The sequence below is a fragment of the Anser anser genome (genome assembly GCF_964211835.1).
Source record: "Anser anser genome assembly, chromosome: 1".
NCBI lineage: Eukaryota > Metazoa > Chordata > Aves > Anseriformes > Anatidae > Anser > Anser anser.
In genome coordinates, this window is record NC_139720.1 from 32,708,184 (window position 1) to 32,727,971 (window position 19,788).

General features: G+C 38.9%; 1 long non-coding RNA gene across 1 annotated transcript; it reads right to left on the bottom strand.

Annotated features, from left to right (window-relative positions):
* Positions 1-10,182: 10,182 nt before the first annotated feature.
* LOC310892823 lies at positions 10,183-15,000 on the bottom strand. Its single transcript, XR_014578494.1, has 2 exons — positions 14,816-15,000; positions 10,183-14,684 (listed from the first exon to the last, which is right to left on the bottom strand). It is a non-coding gene; the product is annotated as an uncharacterized lncRNA (long non-coding RNA).
* Positions 15,001-19,788: the final 4,788 nt, after the last annotated feature.

The following is a 19,788-nucleotide window of genomic DNA, read 5'->3' on the forward strand; positions in this document are numbered from 1 at the left end:
CTTCTGAGGTGCTCACTCTTTGCAGTGTTTTGGTGTTCCCTTACATATCACAAAGTAAGAAATGTATGTAAGCATCACAATAGGCTGCAATCAGTGAGACAGCAAGACAGCAAGCGCTATAAATAGCGACAGATTACACAGTGTTAACTTTTGCCAAATTGTGTGCCAAGATTTTGGTTATAAACCAAAGTCTGTGAGAGGGTTAGAGTAACAGAGAGCTATAACTTTAAAGACAGCAGCTTTCACTGAACGGGCCTTGTACATGAAGTAAGGCACAACAGGGTTTGATCTACCCTGACAAAACCTCCCTTTTAACTTTTTTACACTCGGGTTTCTTTTAATTTTTATTTTATTATATTTTCACGGACAAGTTTTTTTAATGGGAAACAGGGAAGAAAGGATTTTTCCCATATTCTTTATGATTTTACCAAATTTTCAAAGAAAACAGAAAAAGGGTACACAGCTGCCTACAATGAAATAGCAAAATATGCTGCCTGCAGTAATTAGTTTCCATCCTTTACACCATAGTCTGCTTTCAAATATTGATCTGATTCTGCTGATGCGATTCACGTTCAGCACTCCCTTGCTTCATGTATTCTGTAGCTAGCTGAAATAATTAGGAATCAGTTCTTCACCCTGAGCAGATCTACTGAAATAAAGCAGATCGGAACTACTGGCAGGGAACAGCATTGCAGATAAGATGCATGGAACAATTTCCAAATTTTAAGCTCCATGTATGACTCAAATGCCAGTTTCTGGAAATGGATATTTGTATTTCCTTGAATGAGTGATTTTTTATATACACGTTGTTTCAATTTAACAAAAGCTGTTAATTAAATTCTATATTGTTCCATGGATGGGTATTATATATACTAGTACTCTGGGCAAGTATAAAAAAGTACTTTAATGAACACAGCTCTTTATGCTAACAACAGTTTCCAGACCTCTGGAATTTTGGGTCATTCTATTTGACCGTGCTTACAGCATATTTTTAGTGTCTTCTGACAGTAAATTATACAATTTATTATTAAGAAACAGGATGAGCTATTATGTAGAACAGATTTGTTTCTTAAATCAAAATGAATTTTTTTATTAAATTGCCAGACCTTTTAAAAACATGAGCAAAATAAATAAATAAATAAATAAATAAGGAAGATTTCCTATTCCTTTTATTTATTAAATTTAACTTGTTTCACACTGAGACCTACTCTGACCTCTGTGGCAGTAAGTTAATTCTCCTTATATAACAGTCCTGTAAGAGAACACAAGGATGAAAAATTCTGGCTCCATAAATTCACCAGGGATTCTGTCATTTCAGCAAGGCCAGGATTCGACCTAAATTGTCTACTGGTACAGAGATTGTCTTGTTCTGTCAGAGAGGCTAAACTGAGGAATGGTGAGGCTTTGCATTCATTGAGCTCTCTTTGCATTTGGTCACCAAACTCCACGAGTCCTCCCTCCTGGAAGGGCAACCAGGGCTATCTGCACGGGGAAGGGTGAGACAGAGCTGAGGAAGCAGTTCTCACAACATGATAAAACAGAAACATCTACTTTTGCATAACATCCCTCCTGGTGATCTTCGGGAGAGGATTTAGGGGAACCGTGTTGTTGAGAAAGGGCTGACTGAAGAATGATACCGAACCTCCTGGTCATTTCTGACTGTCCCCAAGCTTAGCATCTTCCTGCCCGCTTTGTTCTGAGAAATTTCTTCTCTACTCCTTCTTTCTCTCCTCCAACTCCTTCATTTTATCCTCAGCTGCTCTTTCTGTCTCCTGCAGGATATTCCCAAACTCCCATACTCTAGCACATGAGACTTTAGACTCTTTCTTCTACTGTCCAGGTTCAAAAAAATCTCGGATTCCAACCAATTCTCTGTTGATATTTCCATAAATGGGCAACTGTTCGGGCTTTTGCCTCTACATTGCTGTAATTCAGCAGATAATATTTTAAAAGCAGCAGCCTGCTGAGCTAGATGCCAGAAGCAGCAATGTTGCCATTACCAGAGGGCATCCATAGGAGCTTTCAGCAATTCCTGCCAGCAAAACACGTTAGTTCAATACCTGTAGGTTTTGCTAAGGCATTTTCAAAGGCATATAAATAGCAAATAATTCAAATACTGAAACAACATCACATAGGGAAGAAATTAGGATGTTTTATTAGTGCCACATCCCTCCCTAATGTACAATTTACATTTTTGTCATTAGCAAGCAAGCAGTTTAGCATTCAAAGGAGCACTATTAACAGTAACAATAGAGTTCAAATAAATCAAGGAAATTATGTATGATGTACTGAACTTGGTTTTAATTCAGGGCTCCAAGCTGCCTAGATAGCTCCAATGCTTGTTAAATCCCTGCAGGTTTTGCCCTCAATATGGTTCACATTACTCTCTGAGCATAGCTGAGCTGACTTGCTCTGGAAGTAAAAAATGAGAACTAATTCATAGTGAAGTCAAAGAGATACCGAACAATATAAACATAAGAATCTACTCTTTTTTTTGGCTGGGCTTCTGTAGCATCTGATGGCAAGTCAGATCATTATACAAGGGGATTTCAATTTCCGGAAACTGTTTAGGCTTGCTCTTTATTCTGGGTGCTTTGAAGGGCTTTGATAAACACGCAGAAAGGCTCTGTACATCGCTTATTTATACGTTACAGCACATTTCATGGAGCAACCCACTACACCATTTTGTTGTCTTTTCCCTGACTTTTATAACATATTTCTCTATGTTTAACTCTTCATCAAGTTCATCAACTAAATTTTTATAAGATAAATTCTTTAATTGTATTGGAAATGTTTACAACACAAGCTTTGCATGACTCCTTCAGTTGAGATATTTAATTTATTGAACTCAACAGATTTACTGTGCTATCTGAAAATCCTCGTTCTCTGAATCTTTTTACTGCTGTGCATTGACAGAAAAACTTTCTTTCTGAAAGCTAATTTTTTTTCATGGTGGCTCCTCCTGCTAGTGAATTAAAATAACAAACGAATGTGAGTTAGTGAAAATCCAAAGCCACTGTATTAAACTTTTCATTAGTATTTCTACAGTGTGCTGTAGTGTACAGTATTATGTTTAGCAATGGTTATTATAAGGCCAACAGTATAAAACAGCTCTTTTTCCTATAAAGTAGTACATTCCACGTAATTAATCCATAAAGGACTCCTCCCACTGGTGGGAGGACTCCACTCCCATGACTAGAGTCATGGCTTCTCTTCTAAGGACAAAGTTGCATACAAAGTCACGCTGCATTGCAAAACTTGCTCAAGAAGCAACTTCTGATAAACAAAGAAACCAGACTCCAAAGTAACAATATTTGGGTTTGGCTGCTTTAAAAAAGAAGCCCAATCTCAGCATTTTTAACTTTGTTCTAACTTAAAACTTTTTTTTGCTTACTCTTGAAAGCTAAAGACTTTCAACTTTCATGTAATTAATTTGGAAAATCGTTGGTTTCATTTCTCTTTTAAACATCCCTGTTTTGTGTCTTCAAAAATATCTATAAGGTACTCTACAATGCATGGAAAGCAATATGTGATTATATTGATCCCTTTGACAGTGATGGGTTTCACTTTTAATGGGCTTCCAACCTTCTTCTGAAGATGCAATCAACTGAGCTCAAACTCTGACATTAAAATTGCCTCTGCATCTGTGATGCTGAGAACCTTCAGCTGCCTTCCACCTGTCCAACAGGCAGTCATTCCTGCTTTGAGGACAGCTGTCTTCCTCTTAGTGGATTCTTCTTTTGTACTTTCAATGTCCTGGAATCTGTCCTCAGATCCATCTTATATAATATTCAAGAAGTGCAGTCAAACTCTTGTTATTTAGCCTTGGTATTTAGTAATTTCCTAAAATGAACTTAATGGCCTTTGTAACACTTACCAGACCAAGGGGTGAATCTACATCTTTAACTTCTATCATTACACTTAGCTGTTCTGATCTCTCTGAAATTCAGTATTTGTAACAATATTTGATTTCACTGTTTAGTGTCTTCTTAAATATGGAAAGGTTTCATTTATTCCGCTAACACACGTATCAGGACAGGGAACTTCACTTTATCTGCTGTAATTTCACCAGTTTTACGTGGTTTTCTCCAGTGTAATGGGAAGAATATCTGGCCACGGATATTTTTTTATCTGAAACTATAAATTGTGTAATTCTGCTGGTACCTTGTGCCAAGGTAAGGAGCTCTTTGGGTCATACCCTCACAGCTCTTACTGGTCTCCTTAAGACTCCATCACATTATCACCAAGTCACATATTTGTTTCCAGCATGATCCATAATCATAAAGAACACCATTATTGTTCTGGCTACCTGACCTGCTTGGTCCTCCCTACATGGTGTCTAGATTAACCACATGATTGGAAGCCTTGGAGGAAGAGAATGGACAAGCCTGAGTTTTTAAGCTCTTTGATAACCTAAAGCAGGAGAAGAACAAAAGATGGTCACTTCCCTTTGGAAAGTGCCTCCACATCTCCTAATGTTTTATTAAGGCATTCTGTTGGTTCAGCATAAGGCAGGTGGTACCCTGATGTTCTTAATCTCCTTTGTAAGCAGCAATCTGCATATTTCTTTCATCAGCTTGGAAGTAGAGCTAGCCTCCAGATCTCTTTAGGGAGAGGGAGAAAAAATCCACTCTCATAATTACATTTCAACCACAAAAAAGGCAAAGATAGGTGTGAGGAGAAGGGTCACAAAATCCTTTAAATGTCTATTCTGGTACATAAGAATGCAAGTCCCTAGGTTTTCCTTCTTGTGTGGGATCCTCTTCTATTGGGAAAAAAGTTCTTCCAGGTCCAGCTTCTTCACACCCATCTTCAGTCAGACTAGAACCCCATCTCTTGCTGTCTCACCTCATATTGCAGGAGGGGCAGAAAATTCTGTGTATCCCCAGTATTAACAAGATTCAGAAAAAAAAAAAATGAAAAAAATCCAGAAGAATTAAGTCGGTTCACCTGTCCTGGTCTCTTCTTTATGAAACATTTGAAGGTGTCCAATTGAATTCTGTTACACGAGCATCTTAAAAATATCTCTGACATATCCATTGCAGGAATATTTGCAATGTCAATCTGATTCAATCACTGGGAGAGCTCAGAAGCAATTTTAATTTTGTATCATAATTTTTACTATTGTATTATAGCTTTTATTCTAGCCTTATCTGGTAATTTGAGCTTTATTCTTTAAAATTTGACATTTTACACCTTCCACCTGTATTCAAGTTTGTAGATTCTGTATGGCAGAAAACATGAAACTGAAGAGAAAGACTGAATGCAATTTCCAGACTCATTTACAACCTCCTCATCAATAGCCTCCTCATGCCTACAGCCAACTGAATTTGCTCAGGTACAATGACAATGAGAGTGAAAAAATGTCCATGTGAAGGACCAGTAACTCTTGAATTTAATTGAAATCACTTTTCCAAAAATTCTTTTCCAATATAACAAGACTGCAAACAGATTTATTTTAATCTTGAGAAAAATTAAATTCCTAACATCTACGAAGAGGAAACTAGAGGATTTCAGTCATATATGAAATTACTTCTGACATAAAATACCTTGTTCTCCAGATGATAACAGAACAAATGAGAAACTCTCCACCCTCACAGCTGGATTTGTCCACCAAAGTACAAATGCATTCATTGTCTTTCAGAAAAGGATTTAAATATTCTTTTCTGCTCATGTAAGCCAAACATTAAACTTTTTAATTTCTTTTGTTACTAAATATAAGAATTGCTTTTTACCATTTCTTTAAGGTTTTTATTTTTTTTAATAGATAAAGTGTAAGATGAAAGATCCCTCATTTGAAGATTTTAGAGCTAAAGGATGTGATGTGGCACTGTGTTGGAAGTAGTGCTATCTTCCATACGTGCAGGGTCTAGAGAACAGCTGATTTTATCTTCTCTTACAAAAATGGGATCTGATGTATTGTGAATAAAAGTTTTAATAGTTACTTTGGTGGTATTAAAGGTGCTTGCAGCTGGCAAACTATTGCAACCCGCTACTAGCTGAAATCTGCAGCCCTGCTTGGGAACTCCACTTCTGCGGAATGGAAGAAAAAAGCCTGCTGTGCTTGGTGTCTTTTTTTCTTCCTTTCTGTTTAAAATTTTGCCTTGTTGCCCAATAAAGTGGCTCTGAGGCCTGGCCCTCAAGCCTATGGTGTTCTTTACAGCTCCAGCTGCAGTTTCGTGGCAATGTTTCAGCATTGTACAGGATAAAAAGAGCGCTCTGATTCAAGCATGTGGAAAGGAGATACACAATGTAAACCCACAACATATCTACTGCGCACCAAAGGGGGTTGCCACATGATAGCAGCAGTCTGCCAAATCCTCTGAACTTTTGGCATCTAATAATAGGGATGGTGCAATAAAAGAAAATCAAGGAAGGAAATTATTAGGGAGCTGGGAAAAGAGTAGGACTTATGTCACTTTCTGCAGGGCAAACTCTTTATCCCCCTTCATTAATGCAACGATGATCAGACTGATAAAGGCTTAGCTTGGAGTACATCTGTTGGACAATAGCTGCTCTTTATTTATCTCCGTTCGATGTATCAAAAAGCATAAAGAGAAGTTTACACTCTTCCTACACTCCAACCTCTCACCCCAGTCCCAGAGCCTGAAATTTTCTTTCCCACTGTTTTGCTTCAATTAGAAAGGATAGGCTCAAGTATCGCCTTTGTTCCAACTTCAGAGGGATGGTCCCTAGGACCTGCCGTAACCTCCAGCAAGAAAGAAAAATTGAGCACAGTAACCCGCAGGGCACTACTGATCCCAATAGAAAAACATGGGAAAAGCACACATGAAAGTCTTCTATGGCTAGTATTTTTTATAAAGGTGAAGAAAATATTAATTCATATCTTAAAATAAGTGTGGAGATAAGTAGCTGGGTAATAAATGGTTTTAAAGGCTTACTTACCAGCTATTATATTGAATTATTAAGATAATTAGTAATAATTTTCTGACTTAGGCTTATTTTTGGAGATTTTCATGAGTGTGTCCAAGAAAATACACCTCTCAGGATCATCATCAAATTAACACCACAAAGAAAACTTTGGATACTTACTCTGAACAAACTTTATGTCTTTATAAAACTAATCCCAAAATAACAGCAGAGAAAACGATCACTGCTGGCACTGGCTCAACTTACTTTGCTAAATTCTGCTTTCAGGTGACGTGGCTGCATATCCAATGAATTCCAGGGGCATCATCTGACTTTTCTGATGTTTTTCAATTTGAAAACTGTTACATGGAAAGCCAATTATGTCAATGGAATCAGCTCAGACTTATTTAAGGGATGTAGAGTGTATTGTTATAAATAAAGGCTTTCATCATGCTGCATGAAGCTATGATCTCTCCAACTATCTCTGAACATGTGGCTTAATCTCCTTTATTCATTTGTAATTTTACTTCCCGTGTTTTCCCTCTGAGAAGTCTTCCAGATATTTGCAGAGTAATTTTTTACTTTAGTACGTTCTCATATTTCCTTTCCTCTCTTCTATGCCTCTCTATTCCTCAACATCAATGTTAATTTTTTTCCCATTCTTTCTTTCTCCTACTTCAATTTTTTGGCTTTGTTTTCTGTTTGTTGTAGTTGTTTGCTTGTTTTTTTGATGTTGGGTTATTTTGTTTTGTTTTGTTTTTTATCTTTTTCACCTTACCAAGTGACCCGCTTTTTACCAGAGCTCTTCTGTCAAAATGACTATATCTGCATCAGTTGCAACCTCGGGGCGTAAGTAGTTCCTCCTGGACCAGAACTATCATTTCACAGCATTTTATTTTGATAGGGTGAATTTTGAGGAGAGAAAGAGCAACATCTGCTAGTTAAGAGGAAGACGTATTATTATCTATCGAACCACAGTATCCAGCTAGACAGTCTGTCCTCAGGCACTAGCTCCATCTGGATCATTCTGCACCACTCAAACCCAGCTCTCTAATGGAGGCAAACAGCAAATATGTATGAACTTCAGTAACTTCACTCTCTTCATTGTTTAGAAATCCTTTGAGTTAGCCAGTTATTGCAGTAAGATGAGAGAAAGTCAGATGGAACTAATTTATTTGATTTATCTGTTTGTGAATAATGTCAAAGAAAACTCCTTAACTGCAGTATTCCAGTGGTTCTCTGGAAGAGAAGATCTAGATACCAACAAGCAAATCACCAGGCAGTTGTGAACTGTTTAGAAAACACTAGAGAGGAAAGGACATCAAAAAATATTTTGACAAGAGCTTCTGAAAAAATTAATTCAAGCCAATATGGATGCTGGTGATTGGAAACAAGACTTCCATAGTTTGATGGGAAGGATCATTAAGCAACAACTGTGCAAAACCACCAGGAGGGGGTTCAGTATATACATCATCTTATGACTTTTGAGCAACGCAAAGTAATTATTTGTAAATATTTTGCCATGAATAAAGCTCTGCCAAAAGGAACATAATTACAGAATGGCTTTGCTAGAGGTGGCAGTGCATTTTAGAAAGCTAGACGTGGATTATCTGTGGCAAGAGGTAAGTTTGTTGCAGCCAGGTAAATCATTCCCACCTTTTCACCAGCTGGGCAGTGAAAATTAAGAATCTAACTTCAGCAATGAAGCGAGAGCCCTGCCTGAACCCGAGACTCCCCTCCACCAACCATCCAAAGTAGGCACCATAAACTCACATGATACAACACTGATTTTTCCCCAGAAATCTCTTATTTAAAGAGAAGAGGAAAACAAAGAACAGGAAGATGATATCATAACTGAAATTTTATGGATAGAAAGTATGTATGGAGAGACTTTAAGTGGGAGTCTTTTCTCCAGAACTCTTTTTTTCGAAAGTTTAATGCTAAGTAGGAATATGTCACCTTAGAGTCCCTCCATGGTTAAAGAAAATAAATAGGCACCGTCACAGGACCTATTCCCAATGTCTATGTTAGGAGAAAATGGAATCTGTATCTATAAAGAGAGCCCAGCTCAGCCTAGCAGGCTGTCAGTGACTCACTCGATTTAGAAGTCTCCCTCTCGGATGCCTGTTAGGGCTGATCACTCCTGTCCCTGGTCACTCGACAGGCTGCACAACGAGTCTAAAGCAGAGCCACAAACTGCAAACACATTTCTGCTGTGTCAAGTCAGAGCCTTAGCTGTGAGGGCACCCTGCCTTCCAGCAAACGTTGGGAACAGAAGTGGTGCAATCTGTGAATGGCAACTACTTCATAAAAATAAGTTACATTACTTGTGCTAGAGAAAGAAAAAGTGAATATGCAGCTAGGCAAAGATGAGGAATTGCTGCCTAATTTGTATCTTTCCATTTCAGAAAGCAGTTTTCCTTTTGTCAGGCTGGCATGAGCGTTGCTTCTTTTGTGCCAAACAAGAATTTTCAGAGGGTTCAGAGCATAAACGAAAGGTCACACAAGTATAGTTTTCTTGCACGAAATCTTCAAAGCAAAGAGGCTGCTAATCACCAGGGATGAAGCCTAGCACAGCAGAAAAGCTTGAAACAGCTTCTTCAGAGAATGTTTTAACAATCAGCCCCTTTTCTTGGGGGGAAAGTAAGCACACAATCACAACCTTATCTAATAATCACTACCAAGGCCCTCGGCCCTCCCAGGGCAGCGCAAGGGGAGCAGCAGACCAGGGCTTGCTCAGCCACAGCCGCCAGCCTGGGGCTTCTTAGGCAGATACATTCTTCCTAAAAGAGGGCAGGAGAGGTAGTCTTCCTTTAAAAAAATAAATAAATAGAAGGAGGTGTTCATGGCCTTCTTTTGCAGAAAAATCTGATGCAGAATATTTAAAATTAGGGGCTACGGTCTTTGCAGAAGGGCATTGGAAAATTCAAAAGGGTTTGCTGAACTGTGGGGAAAAATCTGGGGAATTTTATATTTTCTTATTTATTTCTTACTGTTTTACTGTATTAATGTAAGTTTTTATTTTAACTTTGATTACTAACTTTATTGCAATAATGTAAAACATTTAACTTAAAATACAGTAAAAGTAAATTTTGATGTTTATTACTGGTAACAGCTCACTTCCTCTGGAAGAGATGACTGAGAAGTAGTTGTAAAAACCAACTGGTTACAAAGCAACTAATTATTTTTTATAACAACAAGAGCAGCTGAACAGCTCTGTGGAGAGGCAGGAACAGGGAGCTGGACTCCTTTCTACTTAGATATTTAGATATGCAGCAAATAATAACAGCTAATTTTCGTTTTCCAGTAATCAAAGACAATTAGCTCTGGTCAGACTAGGCAGAAATGAAAAAGGGTCAAGGAAGCATGACAAGGATCTTCAGAGATATTGAACCACTTTCCTATGGGAAACAAGTAAGCAGACAAAAACCTTCAGACTGGACATGACCGAGGACGTATATGGAAGCAGACTACAAAACCTTAAGTGGCCTGGGTAAGGTGAATGGGGAATTACTGATTACTGCTTAGGGCAGTAGGGAACCGTGGGGCCTCAAACGAGGGAGACAGGGATGGAAATGGTTCTTCGAAATAAGAACAGAGTCTAGGTCTCCTTTACTGCCCTACGAATGTCCTAGAGGCTAAATGTGGAGCCTTGGCCACTAGTCTCAAATGAATACTGATTATGGCCATAGATGAATATCTGTCTTTAAGCATCTAGTTCCACTTACTGAAAGGAAAGCAGATTTTTAAATATCTTGCTCATGGCAGATCTTTGAGTGTCTTGGTAAACAGAGCTTAAGATTAATGCAGCTTTTCTCAATAACATCGTTTCTGAATTGGAAAGGACTATCAGTGACAGTGAATCAATGTTATTGGCCACTAGAAAGGCACTCTAAGAACCGATTTGATAGAACAAGTCCCCATGTGATGAAAAGTGTTTTTGTAAGAACTATATTACGTCTGAAAATGTAGTTCCCATAAGATCATTTAGTGCAGTTGCCGCATGAATATTAACTGCTGCTTCAGCGACTAACATAATCAGTCTCACTGGGGAAAACAGACATGGTAGTTTTGTTTATCATCAAAATGACTGAAAACATTCTTCCACTGATTTTAGCATCATTTTGACTATGCTGATCATTTAAGAAACTAATTTATTTATCGTAATATTTTGATACAGCTACGGAATGTTTTTTATATCAAGAAATGTATTGTAGTGAGGAAGGCAACCTTGTGCTTTCATAGTAGATAAAAAAGATAATTTCTGAAGGAATAAAACTGTTTCCTTTCAGCATTCTTAATCCAATGACAGTTACAGAGCAAGGACTGAAGGATATAAATAAAGAAATTAAATAGGATAAAAATAGCACATGGTTGTAAAGTGCAAAGTAAATGGATACAGAAGAAGGACCATTATATTTAATCAACTTTCTGAAGTTTGCGACAAGAAAATCATACAAAAGGAGGATTTTGGAGAGGAAAAAATGGTGTAAGTCTACAATTACTTCAAGATTACTGCCATTAAAGCACAAACCAGGCAAAAGGTAAGAACAATGCTTTCATTTACAGATAAAGGACAAGCAGGACGTTCTGCCCCGGTGCAAACATCAGTCTCTTTAAAAACCAAGACATTATGGCCTAGCTAAATGGAGTGCCAACTTATCCCCTCCTTGCAGGTCAGGTTGGGCTCCATCTAAACCAAAGGGATATGTTGAATGAAAGGGAGCCATGCCTTGCTCTGCTCCAGCACCAGAATACAGCACAGGCAGTGCAAGAGGCTGAACTGGGAATTAGTGACGAGGATCAAAGGAGATGGAGCTGTAATGGTGGAGTCCATGTAGCGTCAGAGCTACTGAAATGGGTAGTTCCATGAGGTCTCAAAGAAACAAATAATATATTAATCTCTGGTGTCATGAGTGTCATACACTGACTGAAACTCTCCCCAGCTCTGTGCAGAAATTGAACACATTTTCCCAGTTTCTGATCTAGGAATTTCTTTCCTTCGCAGCTGCCTACAATATTTGCTCACCACCTCTGCCATCTGATAGTTTTAATCTTTCCAAGGTTTCCATGGTTCTCTCTAAAAGAGCTCTATCTTTATTCTATTTTCCTTTCTATTTCTGCTGGAACAGCTTTTGTTTGCCCATCTTTCAGCAGCTTTTTATAGGCCGTTCTTTCGCATCCATAATTGAATCCAAAACTTTTACAAGAAAATGTCCCACAAGCAGGTCACTTTCCACATGTGCATCATCACGTTGTGGGTGGCTGTTTGAAGTACATAGTTGCTTTATCTTCCAATCTAGTAATCTCATTCTGTGTCCTCAGCAGCACTGTAACATCCTTACGTCCCGTCATCATTTTGGAAACATCTGTCCTTTTCTATATACTCCTGCAGTGCATTTTTCCTCCAATTTTTGGTTTCAGACTCTTATCGAGGAACCTCCGTACCGCAAATTTCACAAGCCCAGATGCAAATGTAGTATTTCAGAGCCAGATCATAGGATTCCAATTCAGGCATAAGAGGACATACTCATCTTTGTGGCGCCCAGGTTCTCAGACTGCTGGGTCCGTACTCTTGCTCGATGCTGCTAGGACTTCTCTAACACATTGCCCTGAGAAATGCTGCAGCAGGCTGAAACCAAAGACAAAGCCTGAACGAGCAACAAAGCATGCCTTTTATCAGCTACCTCCTGCAACACTGGTAGGACAGTGTCAGAGGAGCTTCTGTTGAAGCACGTCTTGATTTGGGGCTAGGCCAGGCTCACAGCGTGCTGGGGCTTTGGCAGAGTGCCCCAGCAGCTTGGTTTAGCTGACTGCAAGGCACTGGAAGCCCACTGCTTTACTTAGGAATAACAATTCCACCAATAATGGAGCCCCGTTATCATTGTCATAAAAATAAGGAGGTTTTTGTGATAGTAAAAATTCTTAATAGGCTGATTCAATTCTCTCGTTTTAAGTTTACATGGGAATATAGCTTACTAGCCTTTAACCTACGCCTACTCCCTCCACATAATAATGGGTTCACATTAAGTAAATGCCAAAGAAAACTGACTTCTAACATCTTTCGGACTAGATGATGATTTATTTTTTATTCCTAAATTTACTTCCTAAGTTTTCTTTTACATTACTTTCTGTCTCTTTTTAATCTTCTCTGATGATAAAATAGTCTGTTCCCATCGTTGCGGCTAACCAAGTCATCAGACTAGTGACCTGTCCTTATTCTCTCTAGTTCCCATCCCCTTGTTTTTTTTCCCACACTAACCATAATAAGATAATAAATTTTGTTTGTAATTAAATAATCCCTGAGTGAAGTCCATAAACAGTCTTTGCAGCAGGTATCCTTTCTGCCAGGGGAATCTCTCACCACTAAGCTAGGGGCTTGTGCTCCCTCCCACTGTCATCTATCACTACAATAAATCACAAATCCTTATTAGCAGAGTGGCACTGCTTCACGAAGATACACAGAGGATAAATCCACCTTAGGATAACTAGGAAATGGAAGATCTGGGGTTGAATGTTCTCAGGTTGAGGAGAACAAATATGACAGGTTATTTCTTTGTCTTCTGCAACAGCATGTTTAAAGAAAGGAATGGCTGACCCACGAGTTTTGAAGCAACCACGTAGGCAACTGACAGCAGAAGTTACACAGAGTACAGATTGCAAATTCCAGCCTGGCACATGTCACTTTACAGCCCCAAATCAGGTAGCAAAATACCAAAGGACACGCAGCTCTAGCTTCCGCCTTTCATGCACCACATTCTGAGATGCCCATTTCTCCTCAGGTGTTGCGTGATGTTGTCCAAGGGCTTGCTCAGAAGCATGCTGAGAGCCACACGTCTTAGCATTAGATATTCCTAGGTGAGCATCACATTGACCATGTTTGGTTATGAAGCCACGGCTTAATTTTTTAGGTTTGCTCTAGTTTAATCAAACAGGTATTTCTTTCACTGAGATACATTCAAATGTAATGTCACGTTGTACGATGGCACGTTGTACAATCCAGCACTGCTCACTCTCTGTATTACTTTTCATAATTCCAAAAAAAAAAAAAAAAGGAAAATAAAGTCAATTTATTATCAAATTCATTCAAGATTATCCATCACATGAAAAAAACACTCCGCATTGAAAATAATAATTTGATAAGCACCAGTTGAGCCTGTTCCTTTTCTTCTGACCCACGTACATTAAGATATGGAGCGTACTGGATTGGAATCAGGGGCTTGCTCAGCAGGCCACCATTTTCTTCTCCTTCAAGAAGCTCCAGAGTGCTGTCTGTAGACATAACTGCCTATGAACCAGAGAACTGGCTAAAATAATCACTGTCAGGCTTGTATTCAGCATTTTGTCTGTCTTTCCTTTCCTTGTTCTTTCTTTTCACTAGCAACCATTGATATTTTGACTCTGAACTTTGCTGTTCAAAATCATCACCTGATGGAAACCAAAGAGTTTGTGGTTTGAGTTCTTCCTAATGCTAAACGGACTGAGGCTTCATGTTGATTCTATATCCCATCCTTTCCTCAGTGCGAAGAAACCAGACTTTCCGTTACCTCCAAAATACGAGAAGGAAACACAGGCACTAAATGATTAAATGCTGGGCTCTTAGGGGAGTTTAGGAGAGAAGCCAAAGGTCACGGTGGTAATATTTGGGAACTTGCATCTGCGAAGTCCCAGTCCAAAGCCTTCACTGCAGTTCATCCTTTCTGTTTCTCACAGGAGAAAGGTGCAGGTTTCAAAGAAGACAACATCAGGGCAACCTTACATCCTGCTCCGGGCTGCATTATCCCAAGCTGTCAGCCTTGCAGTGGTTCAGCCACCTGAAATGATTCCTTTCTGGATATTTCAGAAAATCCTTTTGAAGGAAAGGTGCTATAGCCCCCAGAAATAAGATCCCAGTGCTATTGCTGATTTAAATGAAAATCATTGTGCTGTCGGTATGTATAGTTACCTGGTTTATTACTTGGAGTTTTGGCCTTCTCTTTTCATTTGTATGAATATCTTTGATCTCAGTTAATACCTTCATTTGGAGATTTAGACAGCTGTAGTGTAAATACAAGGGACAGCATTGTTTTCATAATGATGGGGGTTTTCTCACCTGCTATTTCATTTTATCTCATAATTCAGTTAAATCAGGTGTTCTTATTTTCATGAATCAGCTTTTGCTTGACAAAGCCCCAGTTTGGATCAAAAGAGCAGGGGCAGAGTATTTTCACTTACAGAATACTGCATTTAGCTCCAATTGCTCCTGTCAGTCACTTTCATTCAATTACCTCTCGTAATTAAATGTTCATCTAAACAGGTACTGCAGGTGGCTACAAAATTAGTGAGTAATGGAAAAACATAGAAATTTGAGATTGTTAGCTTGAATTTGTGCCCAAACTGGCAGCAAATTAAAGTTGCTATCTTAGGACTGCATTTTTTTTTTTATCTGGGATGATGACTATATACATTAAGACAAATTAAATTGTAAACTGAGGGCCAGATCACAATAGTCAGCTCCATCAGCTTTTGTGAACAAACATGATACTTTTCCTGGTGTCAGCGATGATTAGATCAAGTTCTCAGGCTACCTCTGAATAACAGTTGGTCCCTTCATGCTTGTTCAATCAAAATAAATTACTAATTTTTATTATTAATAAATTATTAAATTAAAATAAATTATAAATAAATTTGGGGCTACTTATGAAAAGAGTTCATATATGCAGAAAAGCTGTAGTACCCAGTTGTCTCAGGATCTATTTTTGTTTGCTTGTTAAAGCAGTGTGAATATCGATGCCATCATATAGCAATCTTGGGCAGAAGGAGCTGCATCAGAAATGTGAAGGTTCCACAGTCAAATGCACAGAGTTAGAAAATGCCATTAAATGTCATTGTGACTCTGTGTTAGGAAATAACCTCCATAATACTGCTATATCCTCTGCTTCTTCAGGTCTGGGATCTCATTCAGGGGACAGAGAAGCCATAAACACCAGGCAGACAGCTACAGAAAATAGTCTTCAACATGCAGAATTCAGTGCCCTGCTTTGGGCTCCATGTGAGAGTTCAAACCCTGCTCTGAAGAGATTTACTGACTTCATGGACATTTCATTATATTATGGCACCATCCATGCCTCAACAAGCTGTAAGCAATTTTTCACGAAAACCTCAGAAACTGAAAGAATCACTTATTTTCAGAGAGGGGAACAGAAACTAAAGGAAAAAAAATCTCCATTGGCTTTAGGTGCCCAATCTGATGTTTACAGTCAAATTTTCACAATGAACAGCAAAGGTGTCATTGCTTTCAGCTGCAACTCACCACTCGGCACTTTGCAGATGGGATTCCCTGGTCCCTAAAAAGCTTCCCTTAAGGGGGAGGATACATTTGTAAAAAGTCTGCGGGTAAAAACCTTGAAAAATATTACATAGGAATTCTGTGCTGGAGGCAAGGACAGAATGAAGTCCCACAACACTCACTCCACTGCTGCAATTCCACATTTTACAATTCTGTATTCAACTGCCTGAAACAAAAGGCCATTTTTCCTTTCTGTATAGACCCCTCCACCATAAGCAGAGATCACAAGACAAAGCCTCTTTCACTGCACAATTCTTAGTCTTCCTCAGAACTTGATCCATCCTTCCCATTTTCCTGTGGGAAAAATAATTAATAAAGGACTGTATAATAACAGAGATTGAATTAAGATTGTGCAGGGAATCTGAGTTTCAGTATTTTTCTTCTTGCAACCATAATATTCTTTTAATGTGCTTTCTAGGCAGCAATTTCCTAAGCTTTTAAGAAAAGCCACACAAACCCAAAAAAATTCTTTAATGTGGAATTGCAAATTATGCCTACACATAATCTTCCTATGTACACAGCAAGGTTAAGAGTGGGCTCAAGGCTGGGAAAGCCACGCCTGGTCTGCCCACATCATTGGCTGTGGACTCCGTTGTAGCTCAGCTGAGAACATTAAAACTGCTAAGAAAAAGCCACCCTCAGGGTATCTGCGAGTGGATGAGGCTGAAAGTGTGCTTGGCTCAGAGTATTTCTGATCCATCCAAACTGGGTGAAAGAGATTGGCTCTGCTCTAAAACATCTAGAACATCCAAACCTTCTCCTTTGGGAGGTCTCTGCAAACAGCTTTGTGTTGGGCCTCCAGGCAGAAGCAGCTCTGAAATACTAACAATACCTCAGCTTCTAAAGGAAAACACTCACTATTTTATCTTGAATTTCTTTGTATTCCTCTCAGGTTTTTGCCCTGAAAACCTGTTCTTTATCTTGTAAATTATATCACATCTAAGTCCCTAAAAACAGTTTTGCACATTTCCTGCCAATCTCAATACTAAATGGATCACAATAATCTAGTAAATTCTAGTAAACTTTATATAAACTACTATGCAAGAAAATTGAAACAGAGGTAACATCTACAGAATGATTTTGTATGATGTGCTGTGAACACTGCAGAGCAGCATATTTATTTCAGAGTTCATTAATAAGGATTTTTTTTTAGTTTATGTAACTGTTTTTAAATAGTAATTAAGCCATAAAAATTGAAAAAACTGCAGTAAATTGTGCCCACATTCTGACTGCTGTTAGGCACTGTCATGCAAATTGTCTTACTGCAGGAGAATAATAATCTGTATGTAGTTGAGATAAGCAGCTCCATGTGAATGTGGGGATCCAGCGCAGAGATCTTGCTGTGAAGGAGCCTACAAAGAGCCCTGAAAAAGCCTTTCTGCCTCAGATGTTCCAGGGAACCAGAAACAGGGCAGAGAGCTTTTCTGAAGCATACATATGTGTGTACATCTGTATGTGCGATCTCTACTGGAATCTGATTCATATGAAATGGATCAATCTGATGTTCTAGAAATAAGGAATGCATACCAAATTATTTTATAGCAAGCATGTGTCAATGCACTTTTAAAAACAGAGAATTCAAGCAATGTGACACCACTATTTTCACAGCTTCTCCTCCATGCTCATCTCTGGAAAGCAGCAATTCTTTTGACTGAACGCCTTGTTTCAGAGCACTTCGTGCCTACATGGGTCTCTAGTGTAACCTCTGTGATTAGGCTCCAATGCACATAAAACCAAATGCCCTTTCCACACGCATACTTTTGGTAAATTTGTCTGTCTGGCTCTGATTTTAACTCAGCATTCCTATACAGCCACATGATGGTCTTTCATCAAGAACCTCAGCACAATATGCTGTTTTATTCTTTACTCGTTAAAAATATGACAGTCTGGAAATCTACTCTTTAATGCCTAAAAGCAATTTAAAGCCTCGAATCAAATTTCTTGTGATGTTTTTACCTTGGATGGACAATTATGCGGATAATAAACTGAGTTATGAATTGTTGTTTCACCTGCACAATTTGTCTGTCTGAAAATAAGAATGTTAGAAGACACAGCAAATTGCTCATATATTACAATGGAGAACATAAAAGGGGCCAGTAAATACCAGCGGTTCAGAAGGCAGCTGAAGTTCTGACAGTAGAAATGCTAATCTGTTCTTTTCATGTATCCTTTTTCAGCATTATAACATTGGAAGAAAATTATGTTAAAAAGTAAAGATTGGATGTCACAAAAGAAAGATCTTTGATATATTTTTTTATATTCTTTCCTGATGTTAGCTTAAGAGGCCACAGCATAAAACATAGTTATCCCACACGGTAAGGGATTTACCTTCCACATCTGCAGTGCTTTAATATATGGGGCAGGAGGAAGAAGCTTTCAAGGATGAAAAGTTTTCACATTCACCTGATTCTCATTTTTCAATTCATTAGAATATTTTATATTCTGAACAAAATGCCACTTTTTACTTCATTTTGGGAATAGCACTTCATCTCTTTGCTTAACTAAGCCTTAAAAGCACTCAAGACAAACCTGTCCTTTGAAGATGACAAATCACTTCACAGTTCCTGAACACAATCAGCATCAAAAAGGTCCTAAGAGAAAAAGCAAGTATCACCTGTAGGCCAGCTGCTTTGCCAAAGCCACCACACCAGCCTTCTGCAATCTTACTTTTCTTGTTTGTTAAGGTCTTTGTTGTATAATTTCAAGCAGGACAAGCTCTGGGAGTTGCTGGGTCTGCCCTTTCTCTGTCTGACACGCTCGAGACAGGACTGGAAAGCTCTCAAGGGTCGAAGAGTTAAGCTCAGCAAGAAAATGCGGCAATAACTTTCTGAACCTATGTCCCTACTGCAAAACTGATTCTCTGTCCTGCAGTTTTACTCTACATAGCTCTTTCCATACCAGAGATGGGAACGGGATGAAGGTAGTCCACAGGCAGTAGAAGATGAAGTAGATGATGAAGGTAGTCCAAGGCAGTCCACAGGCAGGGGTAGGCATGGATGGATGCTAAAGAAGTGTGGCAGGTTCTTTGGAATGGTTAGAATTAAAAGGTCACATTTTAGCTTAGAAGGGCACAAGGTATTTGCTGCTTCCTACTATGAAGACACTTCTCAGCATGTAAGAGAGAAGAAAGGTGGAAGGTGCTGTTTCACAGCTGCTGTTTCAGAAGATGGTTTCCTTCTTTCAAGCAAAGACAACAGTGGGTCAGTACAAGCCAGACTCTGACATAGAACATGTGCAAAGAAATACTGAGTTAAATGGGGCTATGCCAATTTACCCAAGCAGATCTAATTCTCTTACTTTCTTACTGACTTTCTCTCCCTGTATTCTTCACTTCTTGACACCACTCATTTACAGGAGCTACTTCCTTCCTAGGCCATCCCTCTCCCACCATTCCTGCCTTTCCCAACATGATTCTGCAGTGTATCAATCTAACCAGTAGCCCCTTCTGACAGAGCAGTCACCCCAGCCTCCAAAATCATCTCCTCGTCACCCTTAGATCAGCCGTGGAAAGCACCCACCCCAAAATCCACTTAGGTGACAGAGGACCTGAGCTTGTACTGCTTTACCCACCCTGAGACACACTCAACCCA